Here is an 18,865-nt window from a genome sequence, read left to right as displayed (position 1 = left end):
CCTCTTCCAAGTTTTCGGCCCTAAAGTAGATGGGCTGAGAGTTCTGACCTATTTATGACTGAACAGCAATAACTTCTGACCAAAGGGGTAGTATCCCAGCTCTTTTGACAGAGCATACTAAGAAAAAATGAAAATAAGAGAGGAGAGACTCTATGGGTACCATTTCCCGAACTTGTACTTTCAGCTTGAGGACCCAGTGTGGGAGGAATAGGGCATGGAATTGTTGCAAAGAACCCTTAAATCCTTAGACATGTTGTGCATTTTCTGAGAATGGAAATAAGCATGGTTTTCCACTTCTAGACATACTATTGGATTTATTGTTGTTGCAACCAATAAAGTGTGAGCTCATCTAAGATTATTATTGAATCCATATTAGCTTCCCATCATCTTGTTCAGTAAGTACAAACTGAAGCAATAAAATATTTTTTGGGGTCCAGTGGGATATTTTTCATTAAAAATATGGAATGCTTTACCAGTTTGTGTGTCATCCTTGCACAGAGGCCATGGTAATTTTTCTGTATCATTCCAATTTTAGTAGGTGTGCTGCCGAAGTGACTACTGATAGAATTTTTTCAGTTATTAGTAGTAATAAAAATTCTAAGCATTTATTGCCTGAGCAGTGTATTGTGGATGCAGAATATCTCATTTAATGCTCAATCAACCCTTTGCAATGGCTACTGTTATTCTCATTTTGTATATAAAGAGCACAGGATATCCTAGAACATTAATAATATTTCCTGCTTAATACTATGATGAAGACAGAACACCTGGAGGACTGCCAGGCCACTGCCAAAGTGGCAGAAACAGGAAGGGTCCATGGAGGTTCAGATGCCTGGGTGGTTGGAAGGAGGATGCTAATACTTATATCTGGACATGGAGGAGGGGCCTCAGATAGACTGACCATGTCTAAAATTTAGGAGCCCATGATGACCCAAAAAAGAAGTGGTATATACCTAAAGATTGTATGTGTGCTGTGCTTACTCGCTTAGTTGTGTCCTACTCTTTGTGACCTCATGGACTGTAGCCTGCCAGGCTCCTCTGTCCATGGGGATTCTCCAGGCTAGAATACTGGAGTGGGTTGCCATGTCCTCCTCTGGGGAATCTTCCCAACCCAGGGGTTGAACCCAGGTCTCCCACATCGAAGGTGGATTCTTTACCATCTGAGCCATCAGGGAAGTCCAAGAATACTGAAGTGGCTGGCCTATCCTTTCTCCAGGGGAACTTCCTGACCCAGGAATTGAACCGGGGTCTCCTGCATTGCAGGTGGATTCTTTACCAGCTGAGCCACCTGGGACGCAGGGGCTAAAGTGGTTACCTTGGAAAACAGCAGTGTTCTGGGGTGAGATAGGGAAGATATGTAAGGATCTGGGACCTCCAATGCTGAGAAGAGTGGTGCATGGATACTCAGGCATTCATTGATCCCCTCCCATGTTCCAGACACAATGCAAGTGGCTGCAATACAGTTCTAAGCAAAAGAGATGTGGTTTCTCTCTTAATTCGAATTGTTTAGAGAAAAGTATTCAAATATTAGCATAATACACAATTTAAAGCTGTGATAGATACAATGAATGAAAGGTACAAGATGCCATATAAGTGTACAGTAGGGGAATGTAGTCTCATTAGGAGGATCAGGAAAGGCTTTCTTGAAGGAAAAACTGGAGAGAAGGAAGGAGAGGAGACATCCCTGGAAGAGGAAACAGCTTGTGCAAAGGCCCTGAGGTGGAAGGAAAGGGATGCATTTGAGAAAATGAAAGAAAGCCAACATGTCTACAGCCCAGGGTGCTGAGGAAAATACCTCTGGGACTCTGGGAAGGCTGGAGAACAAGAGAAGGAGCAAGCCATTGAAACGCGCCTCCAAGCTAAGACCAGCTGGACTAAGGTTATTGAACTGTAGGTCTGAGTTTCCTCCACTGGCCCCATGCTAGAGATGTAGGTAGTCCCAAGGCAGCCTTCACCATGTTTCCTGGCAGTTTCTCAGATGACAAGTGCCCTGGTTAGGGGAGGAAAGTTAGGTTTGACTATAGATCTGTAATACCTTTTTCAATTTGAAAATTCTGAAACTCTGCTGAGCCTGTGGGATTGTGTGTCCAGTGGCTTTTATACTGGTTAAATCTTTAGTAGCACTGGTTTAGAGCAGTGGCCTTCTCTACCTTAGCTGCACATTAGACTCACCTAGTAGTCATGTATGGATGTGAGAGTTATACCATAAAGAAGGCTGAGAACCGAAGAATTGATGATTCCAAACTGTGGTGTTGGAGAAGACTCTTGAGAGTCCCTTGGACTGCAAGGAGATCAAACCAGTCAATCCTAAAGGAAGTCAACCCTGAATATTCATTGGAAAGATTGACGCTAAAGCTGAAGCTCCAATACTCTGGCCACCTGATGCGAAGAGCCGACTTATTGGAAAAGACCCTGATGCTGGGAAAGATTGAGGACAGGAGAAGTGGGCAACAGAAGATGAGATGGTTGGATGGCATCACCAGTTCAACGGATGTGAGTTTGAGCAAACTCCAGGAGAAAGCAAAGGACAGTGAAGCTTGGCGTGCTGCAGTTCATGGGTTACAAAGACATGAGTGAGCAACTGAACAATAGCAAGAGCCACCTGGAGAAATTTTAAAATCAGTGCTGCTATTATTCACAATAGCCAAGACATGGAAATAACCTCTGAGCCCATCAATAGATACATGAACAAAGAAGTGTGGTAATATATATAATGGAATATTATTTGACCATAAAAAAGAGAGGCTCATACTATTTGCAGCAACACGTATAGCCCTTGAAGGCATTATGTTAAGTGAAATAAGTCAGATGGAGGAAGACAAATACTATATGATCTCACTTACATGAGGAATCTAACTCAATAAAAAGAAAAAACAAACTTATAGAAAAGAGATCAAACTTGTGGTTACCAGAGGCAGAGGGTGGTGAAAGGGGAAAGTTGGATGAAGGTGGTCCATAGATACACACTTGCAGTTAGAAGATAAATAAGTTCTAGGAATGTAATCTACAGCATGAGGGCTATACATAACACTGCTGCATGAGATACATAAAAAATTTTAAGAGAGTAAATTATATGAGTTCTCAATACAAGGAGAAAAATTTTCCCTTTCTTCTTTTCTTTTTATTGTACCTATATGAGCAGGTGGATGTTAGCTGAACCTATGGTGATATGTAAATCACAATATCTATAAATCAGACCCTTCTGCTGCATGCCTTAAACTTATATGGTGGTGGATGTTAATTATTTCTCAATAAAACTGGGAAAAAAATTACTGCTGCCTCAGCCTCATGCCCTTTGTTTACGATTTCATTATTCAGAGTAAAGCCTGGGCATCAAGACTTTTCAAAGCTCCCCAGGTGATTCTAATATTCAAACAAGTTTGAGAACCATAGGGTTAGACACTAGTTCCCAAATGCCAGTCCACAGATCAGCCAAATCGTAAGTACCTGCTATCAAATCTGCTGTGTCAGCATTTAAGAGTGGCAGCACCTGGTGATTTTTTTTAACTTATCTAGGTTTGGGAGAGCCTGATTAGATGCTGGCCTCTCGAACTTTAATCTGATTCAGTACGGGTAGGGCCTGAGATACTGCATTTTTAACAAGCTCCAAGGTGCTGTTGCCTTCCGAGGACCACCCTCGAATAGCAGTGGTTTCAGGGGATGCAGATGAAAGAATGAGTGGCTTTTCTCCAAAACCTGCCAAGGGCTGGACCTGAAAGTTATTAGCATATAAGAGAACTTATTTACATGTCCTTGCCTCCTTCCCAGATGGCTTTCTTCAGAGCAGGGATTGAGTCTTTGCCATGGCGCCATCTTTAGCATCTAAGCTCAGTGCTAAGCACAGTTAGAAGCACAATAAATGGGATCCGAATTGAATAAATACCATGATGTCCTCAGGGTCCAAGCTGCAGAGCCAGCTGAAGGTGAGATATTGCTCTAAAGCTCGGGCCTTCTGCCACTTCCAGTCATAAATTCCAATTGGATGGGATCCAATGCGAAGCTGTGTATTACTGAAGCCTGCTCTGTAGGGGGTAGGGTCAAGGCAGGCCTTTGGAATATTAATAATCCTGAGCAGTGACCACAGCTATGATATTTACAGACCCATGAAGCACAGGGGACAGCCTGAAGCTGCGCACACAGCTATAGACTCCAAGGATTTACTCTGCTCCAAATGGAGCATGTATATTGCCCGACACTGCCAAAAGCCATACGGCTCATTAGCTTTTACTATACCGAGAAATGCGCCAGGCCTGGTGCTAAGAGGACATGACAAAGCACATTTGACAGCAGTGGTCAAAGGAAAAAGCACAGTGGGAGCGGAACCTCTCTGTGGGCTGTGGCTCTTGTCTTTGGAACAGGAGACAAATACCTCTGCCTCTCCGTTTGGAGGCCCAGGCTGGTTGGAGTCTGACAAGGACTTATTACTTTAGAAACTTTTTTCAGGCGTTTGGTTTCTTCTCCTGGATTCTCCCTGCATAGTGATGGATGTTTTGTTCCTGAATTGCTATCACTATTTGCATTGTTTGTGAGTTACGTATTAGGAGGAGTTCCAGAAAGAGAAAGGAACAGAGAGAGAGCAGAAAGAGACAAAGAGACACAGAGAGACAAAGAGATAGAGAAGGGAAGGAGAAAAAAATCATGTAAGTAGATGGAAAGGAGTAGAAAACTGTAGAGAAAAGGGTAGGAAGTCAGAGAAGGCCGGAGGCTGGGAGGACCCCAGGCCAGGGCTCCCCCTTCGTTTTGTTTCTTTATAGGATGGTCAGAGTGGGCTTCCCAGCTGGCACTAGTGGTAAAGAACTAGCCTGCCAATGCAGGAGACGTAAGAGACACAAATTCTATTTCTGGGTTGGGAAGATCCCCTGAAGGAGGGCATGCCAACCCACTACAGTATTCTTGCCTGAAGAATCCCATGGACAGAGGAGCCACGGGGTCGCAAAGAGTCGGACATGACTGAAGCAACTTAGCACACACGCGTGTACACCTGGTCAGAGTATCCTTCAAAGGGAACTCACATGCTACTGTTGTAGCCACGCGTTCCAGGAAACAAACTCACTCAGAAGGACAATGCAGATAGTGGAGTGCAGTTTATTACACTGGCGGGCCCAAGGCAGAGTCTCCTCTTAGCCAAGGACCCCAACCAGCATTTGTGAAAATCTTTTATATCCCGTGTGTGTGTGTGAACCCACCACTCCAAATTCCTTGAGACTTACGTAAACAAAGGAAGGGTAAATACAATCCCAATAACCCCATCATTCACGTGTTGTGTGCTCAAACAGTTAAACAATTGGCCAATGATCAATAAGCCTGAGGTTACACTCCGATAGTCACAGAAAAATTTATGGCCTGTCCAGAGTGGGCCTTATCCTTCTGTTGTCGTTTCCATAGGTACTAAACACAGAGTTCAGAGTCCACTGGAGAGGTGGCCGAGCATGATCAGCATGAACAGGCCTAAGATGGAGTCTAGGCCCTGTGAATTCCCTCTTCGCTACCACTCTTAAGTCCTGCAAGAGACACGGAGGGTGACGTTTTTTTGGTCTCATCTTTCAGCCTTGATAACTCACTGCTAACACTTACCATGATCTCTCACCCCCTGGTTTTGTTTTGTTTTGTTTTTTTGCCACCATCACTCTTTTATTTTCTATCAAAGCCTAGACTACCTGCTTCAGGGCAGTTACATTTTATGGGTTAAATTTTTTTTTAGTGGTTGGAATGATTAAGATCTAGTCTCTTAACAGGTTGGATGAGTATAATACAATACTATTGTCTAGATTCACTATACCATGCATAAGATCTCCAGGACTTTTTTACTACTCATTGTAAATTTGTGCCCTTAAACAATACCTGTCTGAGCCCCCAACCCTGCATCCCCTAGTATTATAATTACCATATTACTTTCTGTTTTAACAAGTTTGGCTAAAAAGAAATGATAATTGTATAATGTAATGGAGGTGCTAATTGTGATGCAGTGACAATCATATTACACTCTATGAAAGTATGAAATCAACATGAGAACCCTTGCCGTTGCATGTGCACACTCAGTCATGTCCAACTCTTTGTAACCCCATGGACTGTAGCCCTCCAGGCTCCTCTGTCCATGGGATTCTCCAGGCAAGAATACTGGAGTGGGTTGCCATTTCCTCCTCCAGGGGATCTTTCTGACCTAGAAAGAACCCACATGTCTTGTGTCTCCTGCATTGGCAGGTGGATTCTTTACCACGGTGCCACATGGGAAGCCCTGAGAACACCTTAAATTTACACAACATTGTGTGCCAAATATATTTAAAAAAAAAAAAAAAAAAAAACTTTCTCATGCTATTAGAACCCACCTTTATACCACATTAAAATCTCTGTACTCAACTTTCCATATGTCTCTGACCCTCTTCTCTGCACACAGACTGTGATGAGATATCGTTCTGGGCTTCTCACCTCAACCTCTGCATACTCCATCCCGAAGTATAGATTCCACATGGAATCAATGTTTCCCAAAGTGTGTTCCCTGGACCACCTGCTTTGGAATCACATGCTGCTGCTCCTGCTGCTAAGTCGCTTCAGTCGTGTCTGACTCTGTGTGATCCCATAGACGGCAGCCCATCAGGCTCTACCATCCCTGGGATTCTCCAGGCAAGAACACTGGAGTGGGCTGCCATTTCCTTCTCCAATGCATGAAAGTGAAAAGTGAAAGTGAAGTCACTCAGTCATGTCCAACTCTTAGCGACCCCATGGACTGCAGCCTACCAGGTTCCTCCGTCCATGGGATTTTCCAGGCAAGAGTACTGGAGTGAGGTGGCATTGCCTTCTCTGGAATCACATGGATGGGGGTAAAGTAGGAGGAAGAAAGGAAGTTTATGTTACAGATGGATTCCTGAGCTGGGTCCACCCAACCTACTAAACTAGACTGGGGAGTTGACTATGGAAAGCTACATCGAAAATCTTTGACCCAGTGGATTCTGATACACAGGACAGTTTACGAACCTCAGCAAAAGCAAGACCGCCTTCGGGGGTCTCAAATTCTTTCTCTTTCAAGACCCTGTTCAAAGGGTCAGAGACCACCCACCCCCAACACATGTCCTGTCCGGAGCCTGGGTCACACACTTAGGCAAATCATGGAAACTCTCCAACCCATCACTTTCTCATCTAAAAGCAGGGGGTGTGTCTTAAGTCATGAGTGGGAACAGGGACAGGTAACACACATGGAAGTACAGCTGGCTCGATGGAAGTTAGGGGAAGCTGCAGGCCCCATGCTCTGGTTAAAGGGGCAGCTGCTTCTCCAGAGTAGTCAACTGTGGCTGGGAACTTCCCTGGTGGTCCAGTGGTAACGATTCTGCCTGCCAATACAGGGGATGTGGGTTTGATCCCTGGTCTGGGAAGATCCCACCTGCCACGGGGCAACTAAGCCCTCAGGCCACAACTCCTGAGCTCTTACGCCCCACCTACTGAAGCTCCCGTGCCCTGGAGCCTGTGCTTCACAAGAAGCCACCCCAAGGAGAAGCTCAAGCACCACAACTGGAGAGCAGCCCCTGCTTGTTGCAACTAGACACCCAGCACAGCCAAAAATAAATAAATATATATATTTAAAATTTTTTTAAAAAGTGCTCCAGTGAGGAGATCACCCAGAGGCACCAAATATTCTGAATTTGTGAGGGATGCTGGAAATCTGGACTTTAATGTAAATTTTTCTGTATATAAATTTTTCTGGCTTAATCTTTCTGTTGCTCACTGAAGCTTCTCTGCTGTTCCCTCACCTTTCCAGGAAAACCAAGGTTCTCAAAAGTTAGCACACATCAAAATCACCTGGTGGACTTGTTAAAATACACATTGCCAGGTCCTGCCCCCCAAATTTCTGATTCAGAAGCTCTGAGAATTTGCACTTCTAACAGGCTCCTGAAGGATGATGGTGCCACTGGCCCAGGATTAACACCTTAAAAATCACTGCTATAACACACCACTCACTACATATGATGTTTTTCTTCTTAAATCAGTACTCACTCCTTCCTTAGCTTCTCTCTCATTTCTGAGTCACTTCACACAGCAGTCACTTTGGGCCCTTCTAGGGTTGCTCACGTGATTGAATACATTTTGACAATCATGACTGTCATTTTTGAATGTTTACTATGTGCCAGCTATTCATCTAAACACATATAGTCAAAGCTATGGTTTTTCCAGTAATCATGTACAGATGTGAGAGTTGAACCATGAAGAAGGCTGAGTGCCGAAGGATTGATGCTTTTGGACTGTGGTACGAGATAAGACTCTTGAGAGTCCTTTGGACAGCAAGGAGATCAAACCAGTCCATCCTAAAGGAAATCAACCCTGAATATTCATTGGAAGGACTGATGCTGAAGCTCCAATACTTTGGCCACCTGATGCAAAGAGCTGACTCATTGGAAAAGACCCTGATGTTGGGAAAGATTGAAGGCAGGAGAAGGGGATGACAGAGGATGAGATGGGTGGATGGCATCACCGACCCAATGGGCATGAGTTAGAACAAGCACCGGGAGATAGTGAAGGACAGGGAAGCCTGGTGTGCTGCAGTCCTTGGGATTGCAAAGGGTCAAACACAACTGAGGGACTGAACAACAACAGCATTAATCTTCATCACAGCCCTATTCGGAAGGCATTTTCACCCCTGATTTCTACATGGAGGGAAGTGAAGCCTAGAGAAGTTAAGTAACTTGCTTGAAGTCACACGGTTAGTGAGTGGAAGAACCAGAATCCAAACCTGAAATGTCTGAGTCCTTAGAACTTCTGGACCAAGCTGGGGGTGCCTTTGAGAGTGAAAGGAGGCATTGTTAATGGTTACGCCCCAATGACAGATGCAAACCAGGACTATCATAGGCAAACCTAGAGGTAAGGTCGCTCTGTGTCCTGCCGTTTCAGATGCCCTTCTTGGATGATCTACAACTTTGTGAAAAGGGCACTGATATTATAGCCAGTAGAAATCCAGTTTAATTGAGTCAAAGCATGGAAAAACCTAAGTCAGGGCCTGTTACATAGTAGAAACTCAGAAGATGTCTGTTTCTTTCAGTCAAGCTTCTGAGTCCTTACAGGGGCATATAGGCCCTACAATATAGTTGATAAAATAGAAGAACATAAGCAAAAGCTCTTAAAAGGTCACACTAAGATGTTAATAATCCAGGGCTAAGCATAAGAGTTCAGGGCTAAGCATAAAAATTTAGATATGGAAACTCCCCCGGTTTTAATTTTTAAGGAGATACAGAGTTGGGAGTGAATCTTGACAACTGAGTAGAAGATGAGAAGGCCATAATTGGGCCTAACTAGGGAGACACACAGAATTCATGCAGAAACTAAACAAAGGCTAAGAAGCATCTCTGTGACTAAACTCTGTTGCATGCTTCAAGTCCACTCCAACCTTTGTAAGACTGAAGATAGGCTACAAGAAGGCAATCTCTTTATTTATTCAGTTCATTTTGTATACTCTGTCATGATTTTGCCCTCACCCGCAAACCTCTAGAGAACCCGGCTGAAGACTTGATCCTCCCAGGCACGCAAGTCCGGACAGAGAAACTTTTAAGGAGAATTGTTGGCCTGGGGTTTTCGAGAACTTTTGAATTTAGGGATTTTGAACAAAATCCTGCCCATCACAATGGTTTTCACAGTAAGAGCAACAGCTGCTGGGCGCTTAGTCCCCCTGATTTATGTGAAAAGGAAGGCCAATTTCATCATACTTTTTCTTAGTCCCCAGTGTGGGAAATTCTAAACAGGCTCAACGCTGCCCTCTAGTGTGCAAAATGGACAGACGCGGGGATCAGAGAGCGTTTGTGACAAAACCTCCGGAAGAAGATCGGAGAAGGTATGGGGAAAGAAACATTCCCGTATTTACAGAAGGTCCATGAATTAATAAGTATCCAATGACTGTAAAAATTAGACAAATATTTTTCTAATGATAAGGTCTAATATGGTACTTCTTGTAGAATATAAAGTTCTATAAATCACCAGTCCTATGTCATATTCCATTCACATACCCCTCCTAGGGCCCATGGTTAAAAAATTAGGAATTCTCTGTATGCCATGTTCCCCAAGCCCCCTTCGCAGAAGCAGTGTTAATGAAGGCTTCTGTAGTAAAGGCTCTGGGAAGTTATGCAATGATGAAATTCCAGTTCCCACACATATTTGACTGCTGAAACCTTTTCTGTTTTGTTTTCTCACAAATCCATGACGTCCCCTGGGACAACTGTTCCTGCGGCATACATTGGCCAATGTTAGTGGGCAAAACACACAGTTCTTACCTTAGGCTCTCATATGATGAAAGAAGATCTGTCTCATAGGGCTTGATTACTCCACTTTGCTTGCAAAGATAGAACTCAGTAGTAAACCAGGAGAGCTAAACAAAGCACAAAAGGGCAAAAGAACAGGGTGATGACTGAAACAGAGTATCTGGTTCATGGCACCAAGGACTGGAAGATCTCATATGAGGCTAAGAGGTCATCCAGCTCTGCCCCACCCCACATCTCAACCCAGTCTTTAGGCAGGACGTGTGGTCTTCTTACAGTTCCCCTAATACATCATTCACACTGTTGATCAAAGTTCAACTGAGGCTTTGTTCAAATGGCCCCTTCTTCAGATTTTCTCATGACTCTTAGCTCCATTGAGCATTTCCATTTCTGACCTTCAGTTAGACCGTTCTTTCATTTATTCATAAAAAGTATATTGAACACCTGCTCATAGGTACAACATGATGCTGGGAATGCAGACCTGAATAAGACAAAGAGCCTACTTTTGAGCAGCTTGTAATTTCTGCCACTGAAAGAAGATGTGAAGAAGGGACAATACAGGCTCCACCAAAACAAAATGAAGATACAATAAGCCATAAAGACATTACCCGAACCATCCAAGAGGGTGTCACCACGATCTCATGAAGTTCCTCGAACAAAGCCTGGCTCATGGTAAGCATTCTGTAGACGTTATTACTACCGCTGCTATTGAAGATTACATTTATTTTTCATTACTTGGTTCTTATTTTAGTTAGTATGCAAGAAAATGGAAGGGTTAGATGCCATTTCCCCCAGGAGTGGTTTACTTGGCAAAATTACTCCTTTACTCAGTGGCTAGTAAATACCAAGGCCAGTGACGCTTTATTTCTTTGCCTGTAAAATGATGCTACTACTCTCTTTTCAGCTTATTTCATTGATTCATCAATTCCTTCCTTTATGTTTTTCAACTAATACTTACAGAGTCCCCATTATGTCCCCAGACTCTGTGCTAGGGATGGGGAATGTGGTAATCAACAAGACAGACATGGTTTCTGCCTTCCTGGAGCTGCTATATCCCAGGATTTGGGAGACAATTTAAATGAGATTATGTTATGGGAATGTATTTGTGACACACAGGGCAGGGGCTAAATGTAGAGCATTATTACAATTTAACAACTTACCAACAGGACTGCTGTCAAGCTTGATTGTTAGTTTCTGTAATGGAGAATATCATTGTGCTTACTTGGCACTGTGCCTGGTTTCATGACCTTCAGAAATGTCTGCTGAACAAATTAATGAGTGGCCAAATTAATTAGAAGCATTATTACTAAAATTCCATTTGTTACATAAATAATAATCATGATGAGAAAAAAGGGGTTGACGAGAATATATATGAATTAATGAACTCCTAGTCTGTGATAAATGACATGATGTATCCTCCTAGCATCCGTGGTATTTGGTATTGTATTCTCATTTTAAGGGTGAGAAAAAAAATGAAGTTCAGAGATATAAAGTAACTTGCCCAAGGCTTCAAACCTGTATGCACAGATAGTAAAAAAATCAGTGGCCTGAGAACACACATTTTTCTTCTCCTTTAAGGGGAAGTTTCATTCTTTCCCCAGATCCTGTTTTTATTATTGGGGAACATGGTCTTCTTTTCCAGACTAAACTAAGTGGGGATGGATGAGGTGATGACTTCCCCCTAATATGTCACAGCTGGATATGGGTACCATGGCTATTAGCTGAAATTAATGCCCTGAAGGCAGTCATTACCAGCCCGTCTAATAGAAACCCAGAGCATCTCTGATAATGCAGTCTTGATTTCCTCCCAAAATTTTCCAAATAAAGTGAAACAAACAACAGATTTCCTTAACACCAAAAGGCCAGGAGTCTCTGTGCTGAGTGAACTTGATAGAGAACTCAGTCCCACAATAACAGGCCCAGAGGGGGCCTGAAAGTCACCTAGTTCAGCTGTTTACTTGACTGTTTAATCTCCCCTGCTCCATCCCACCAAGTGCTCTCTAGCCTGTGGATTGGAGAGCTGCTTCACGTTTGTGGTAACCCATTGGAATGAACTGAGTCAGATCAGATCAGATCAGTCGCTCAGTCGTGTCCAGCTCTTTGCGACCCCATGAATTGCAGCACGCCAGGCCTCCCTGTCCAACACCAACTCCCGGAGTTCACTCAGACTCACGTCCATCGAGTCAGTGATGCCATCCAGCCATCTCATCCTCTGTCGTCCCCTTCTCCTCCTGCCCCAATCCCTCCCAGCATCAGAGTCTTTTCCAATGAGTCAACTCTTCGCATGAGGTGGCCAAAGTACTGGAGTTTCAGCTTTAGCATCATTCCTTCCAAAGAAATCCCAGGGCTGATCTTCAGAATGGACTGGTTGGATCTCCTTGCAGTCCAAGGGACTCTCAAGAGTCTTCTCCAACACCACAGTTCAGAAGCATCAATTCTTCGGCGCTCAGCCTTCTTCACAGTCCAACTCTCACATCCATACATGACCACAGGAAAAACCATAGCCTTGACTAGACAGACCTTTGTTGGCAAAGTAATGTCTCTGCTTTTGAATATGCTGTCTAGGTTGGTCATAACTTTCCTTCCAAGGAGTAAGCGTCTTTTAATTTCATGGCTGCAGTCACCATCTGCAGTGATTTTGGAGCCCAGAAAAATAAAGTCTGACACTGTTTCCACTGTTTCCCCATCTATTTCCCACGAAGTGGTGGGACCGGATGCCATGATCTTCGTTTTCTGAATGTTGAGTTTTAAGCCAACTTTTTCACTCTCCACTTTCACTTTCATCAAGAGACTTTTGAGTTCCTCTTTACTTTCTGCCATAAGGGTGGTGTACTGAGTGGAAAGTACTATATGTTGAGCTAAAATCTGCTTCAGGCAGTTTCCACCCATTTGTTTTCACTTTTTCCCCTGGGGTCACCCAGAAATCTGATCTGCTTCCACATGGTTCGTGTTTCTATATCACTTCTATAGTACTCACACCACACATGGTGCTGTGTGCTCAGTCGCTCAGTCATGTCCAACTCTTTGCGGCCCCATGGACTGTAGCCTGCCAGGCTCCTCTGTTCATGGAGTTTTCCAGGCAAGAACACTGGAGCATGTTGCCATTTCCTACTCCAGGGGATCTTCCCGACCTAGGGCTCGAACGTGCTTCTCTTGCATCTCCTGCTTTGGCAGGTGGATTCTTTACCACTAGCACCACCTGGGAAGCGCCACCCCCCCACCCCGCCACACTCAACACTGTTACAAGGTTACTGTTTTCTCTTTCAACTCATTGTAACTGAAACACCTATTTTAATATCAAAACGGAGCAATAATATCCATGAAATCGTAGGTTTGATATGGTTGTTTTCTATTTTTTCTAATAAATATTAACTGCATTATCAGTATGCTATTAATGATATGAATTACTTGCATTAGCACATTACTAAATAACATTATTATTAATGTATTATTAATGTTTTGGTGATGGTATGACTATCCCATTCTGGGAAACACCTTACATGTTCCCTCTCTATATATGGTATTTGAAAAGAATGACAGCCTTCAAACATTCCCAGTACTTTCAATCATATAATATTATGCAAAATTAATTTACCATCCTATTTTTTTGCCTCTGATTTGTCTATATGCCCACTTAGGTTTGGGGACACCAGTTTCATATAAAATTCTCTCATTATATCTGTTCTGATTTTCCTAATACAATCTGTGTTTTCATTAGCTTTCTGTGCAGTTGAACTACTGTATGTGTTTCTAAAGAGCTCACTGGTCCTTAAGATCCATAAGCCTTTTTTATCCACATGAGCATTATAATATCCTTTCCCATCTTGTTCATTCCTTTTTTTTTTTTTCTTCCTAGTAGAGAATGTTGTTCCTACTCCCCAGCTCTGTTGAGACAAAACTGATGCATAATATTCTGTAAGTTTAAGATGGACATGTTGATATAACATATGTATTGCAAAATGATTACCAGCATAACATTAGCCAATCCATCACCTCACACACCTATCATTTTTTAACGTGATGAAAACGTTTAAGGTCACCATGAGCAACTTTCAAGTATATAGTTCGGTATTGTTAACGACGCTCATCATGTTGTACAGTAGGTCCCCAGAACGTACTCCTCTTATAACTTTATAAATGAAAGTCTGTAGACTTTGATCAACATCTTCCCATTTCCCCTCATGCCCAAGCCCCTGGAAAACCACCATTTTTCTCTCTGTTTCTATGAGTTTGGCTTTTTTAGATTCCATGTAAGTGATATCATACAGTGATGTTGTACACTGTTTTCCCCCTTCTTACTTATATCACGTAGTATAATGCCAAATGATACTAAGAACACACAAATCAATGGAAAGGTTTCTTGTATTCATAAATTGGAAGAATTAATATTGTTAAAATTCCCATACTAACTAGAGCCATCTATAGATTTAATGTAATTCCCATCAAAATTCCAATGGCATTTTTCACAGAAATAGAAAAACAATTCTGAAACCTGTATGTCAAGAGACCATGAACAGCCAAATCAATTCTGAGAAAGAACAAAGTTGGAGGAATCACTTCCTGATTTCAAATTGTACTACAAAGCTACAGTAATCAAAATGTTATAGTACTGGCATAAAAATAGGCTCCTAGACCAATGGAACATAATTGAGAGCCCAGAAATAAATCCTGGCATGTACAGTCAACTAATATTTGACAAGGGAGTCAAGAATACTCAATGGGTAAAGCACAGTCTCTTAAAAGAAAGGTGTTAGGAAAACTGGATATTCTTATGCAGAAGAATGAAATTCTACCCCTCTTATATGAATGAGTGGAGAAAGAAATGGCAACCCACTCCAGTATTCTTGCCTGTGGAGAATTCTGTGGGCAGAGGACCTTGGTGGGCTACAGTCCAGGGGGTCACAAAGAGTCAGACATTCAAAAAATGAGGCATTAACAAAAATTACATGGAAAGAAGTTAAGGATTTAACATAAGACCTGAAACTTCAATACTCCTAGAATAAGCTATAGGGAGAAGATTCTTTCTATGACACCAAAAGGCCAAGCAACAAAAGAAAAAAAAAGTGGAACTCATCAAACTAAAAAACTATCATCAAAAAGACAATAGATAACAAGTGTTGATGAAGATGTGAAGAAAGTGAACCCTTGTGCACTGCTGGTGGAAATGTAAATTAATACAGCCACTGCAAAAAACACTATGGAGTTTCCTCTAAAAGTTAAAAATAGAACGGCCATTTGATCCAGCAATGCCACTTTTGATTATATATCCAAAGTAAATGTGATTACAATCTTGGAGAGATATCTGCATCCCCGTGTCCTTTCTAGCACTATTCACAATAGCCAGGACATGGAAACAACCTAAGTGTCCATAGACAGATGAATGGATAAAGAGTATGTGGCATATGTGTTAACAATGGAATATTATTCAGTCATGAGAAAGGAGGATATCCTGCCATTTGCAATAACATGGATGGACCTTGTTCATTATTTTGGAACCAAGTGCAGACACTTGCATTGATCTTTACTATATTTCCTCTTGGCCTGTCAATTTAACTGTCAACATGCTTGTTGATTCTGATTCTGTTACCTAAAATATTCACTCTCTGTCTTAACCTCTAGCCATCTGCAGATATGATAAGCATGCATTCTGTATCTTACTCCAAATCATTGACTGGAATGTGGTCCTTGCTTCTAGGTTATTAATTCAGTCATCTTACCTTGGGTACTACTTTCTATTATTGAATCCATGTTTCTTCATTATTAATCTTCTAGAGACTTTTGTCATTTAATGTGGCTATGTAATATTCTGGTAATTACTTCTGACATACTTAAATACTGTTCCATATGCACATTTTTACTTTTGTGGCATTATTAATGCATTTCTTAAAGATCGTTCACTTCTGGATGCCATAGTAAGGTTTAGTTGTTGCTTGCATGCTCAGTTGTCCAACTCTTTGTGATGTCATGGACTGTAGCCCACCAGGCTCCTCTGTCCATGGGATTTTGCAGGCAAGAATACTAGAGTGGGTTGCCACTTCCATCTCCAGGAATCTTCCTGACCCAGGAAACGAACTGCATTGAGTATTTATCTACTCACTGAACAAAACACTTGACATATGCTGAGTATTTTTATTGTAATCAACTCATAATGGTAGGCATAACTGTCTCTGAGATACAGAGGAGGAGTTTCTAAAAGGTCATAAAACCATCAAGGCAACCCATCTAGTAGTTAGAGAAGCTGAGATCCAAATGCAGGTCTGTCTGACATCAAAGCACAGTCTTTTTTTTTAAGATTTTTTTAAATTTATTTGGCTGTGCTGGGTCTTTGTGGTGACACTTAGGATCTTTGATCTTAGTTGCAGCTGGGAAACTCCTAGTTGAGGCATATGGAATCTAGTTCCCTGACCAGGGATCAAATCCAGACCATGCCCCCTGCATTGGGAGCATGGAGTCCTAGCCTCTAGACTGATAGGAAGTCCCACAATCTATTTTTATTCTAAGATGGTAGACTCAGTATGGGAATTGGGTTTGGACAGATAGACATGTCTGTTCTTGAGTTTGCTCAGTAGGGTAACTGCATTTGTGAAGATAATATGTTAAAAGTTATCCTGGGAAAATATCAAATCTTCTGCTAAGGGCTTTGATCTGGAAAGACTGAAAATCTTAGTTACATAATGTGCACAGAAGAGAGGTTCATGTAGAAGTAAAGATGAGGCATACTTCATGGGAGTCTCAGTATGGAAGCTAGGAGCAGAGAACATCAGGAGGGGCGTATGCTTAATTTTGCCTATTACAGCCATACTTCTGAAGGTTGGTGAATTCCAGAAACTAGAAGTTTAAATGAGTTTATTTATGGTCTCTAGTCATGGCACAATTCCATGGGGAGAAGAAATAAATATCGTCTAGATTGATTCTCCTGGTCCTGCCACTGCTGTCACTATAGCTACCAATATTTTGCTTCCTCTGGATGAGTAACACAGTAATGCCATCTCTCCGGACTTCTCCAACCACATTCATGGACACAAAAGCAATTCCAGGTCCTTTCCCTTAAGAGTTTCTGTTCTAGAAATGGCATTGCATTCTTCATCCAATCCTACACAGGCTACAGAAGTCCAGGCAACATGGGAACCATTTCAAAGGAGACTAATGGCTCCCCAAGGAAAGACAGACCAGTGCTGTGCCACATGAACTTCTGTTCCTGGACATTCACCCCTTTGGGAGACAGTTGAGATGGCTGCTTTTCAATGGGTACAGCCTCTCTGCAACCTTGGCCCTATTTCTTAGCTTTTAGAGAGTGGGTAGCAAGCAAACTTTTCCAGTAGAAGGCTGTGTTTCCAGGTGCCAAAAAATGCACTTGGCCACAGAACTGTTGCAGAAGGCCTCTAGGGGAACCTCTGTGTTTTTGCGTGGTTGTGGGTTGCTAGGTCTGGGATAACCTGGGGCAGGCTGCATTGCTCACCAAATCCTGAAATGAAGTGCTTTAGCATGGGAACATGGGGCGAGCGTGCCTGGCTTTTCAGTCGGGGTTGGCAAAGCCAACTACGTAGCTGCCATGGTGAAGACCTCATGGAAGGTATGTCCAGCTGAAAGCATGGAATGGCTTGGTCAGACCAGATGGCTAAGCAGTGTGGGAGGGAGCCAGTCATCTGCCCATGCTTGTTTAAGGTAATCTGAAACATTTTAAAATAGTAATTTAATTAAAAAGACCTTTCCACCTGCCTCTCAGTAGCAGAGGAGCCAAGTCTATGTAATGAGAATTTCATTACAGTGGAAACTGTCTTGTGAATGTTGTTTTCTTTTGTGGTCTGGTCGCTATGCTCCCAACTGAGACCAGGCTAGGACTTCCCAGGGTGTTACTACATCAACGATGCCAGTGCCAACCTGATCCCCAGGGAAACTGAAATCTGACTTGATCTGTAATGTGATCTGCTTGATTGCTGAAACAAAGAAGGCATGCCTTCTCCCCAACAAGAGAAAGGCTTGAGTTGGCATCCCTCGGGTGTGCAGGGCATCTTCCCTGCTTTGAATGGTGCCACTGGGTTTCCCAGGTGGCCCTAGTGGTAAAGAACCCACCTGCCAATGCAGAAGAATAAGCGATGTGGGTTCAATCCCTGGGTCTGGAAGATATTTTGGAGTAGGACATGGCAACCCACGCCAGCATTCTTGCCTGGAGAATCCCATGGATAGAGGAGCCTGGTGAGCTACAGTCTATAGGGTCGCAAAAAGTCAGACACGACTGAAGTGAAGTGTTTATTTCTGGCTGAAGTTCCCAGAATATTTTAACAGTGGCTAGCTGGCTCAGAGAATGTTCTATAGTTGGCCTATGGGGGTTGGCGTCTGGTGTTCCATGTCTGGTCCCAACCAAACAGCAAGGGAAGTCTGTCTCCACAGCTGCTCAGTATACCTTGATACACAAGAAAACACTAACGTGTACTTAGCGGGTGTCCACACAGAACACTGTGGGAGAATTGTGTTCCTTTTCAGAGTGACTGCACTAAGGCTCTTTCCCGTCTCTGGCTGGAATTTTTACCACAGTCTTCAGTGGCCTTCCTGCTTTCTCTCTTGTTCCCTCAGTCAGTTCCCCACACAGCAGCCAGAGTCATGCTGTTCAGACCTAGGTCAGATCACATCAC

The 18,865-nt window shown here is 42.8% G+C and overlaps 1 long non-coding RNA gene and 1 other non-coding gene across 2 annotated transcripts in view; one reads left to right on the top strand and one right to left on the bottom strand.

The window, feature by feature from the left end:
- Positions 1–453: 453 nt before the first annotated feature.
- Positions 454–559, bottom strand: LOC138988015 (U6 spliceosomal RNA). The gene has a single exon (XR_011464364.1). It is a non-coding gene; the product is annotated as a U6 spliceosomal RNA (small nuclear RNA).
- A 9,939-nt stretch (positions 560–10,498) lies between these two features.
- Positions 10,499–18,865, top strand: part of LOC138987809 (uncharacterized) — a 55,054-nt gene continuing 46,687 nt past the window's right edge. Inside the window, exon 1 of the long non-coding RNA XR_011464101.1 lies at positions 10,499–10,904. This is a non-coding gene — a long non-coding RNA (uncharacterized lncRNA). The remainder of the gene's footprint in view (positions 10,905–18,865) is intronic.

Source organism: Bos mutus, chromosome 5, assembly GCF_027580195.1.
Source record: "Bos mutus isolate GX-2022 chromosome 5, NWIPB_WYAK_1.1, whole genome shotgun sequence".
Lineage (NCBI taxonomy): Eukaryota > Metazoa > Chordata > Mammalia > Artiodactyla > Bovidae > Bos > Bos mutus.
Note: the sequence above shows the minus strand (reverse complement) of the source record. Positions and strands in the feature narration are given on the sequence as shown.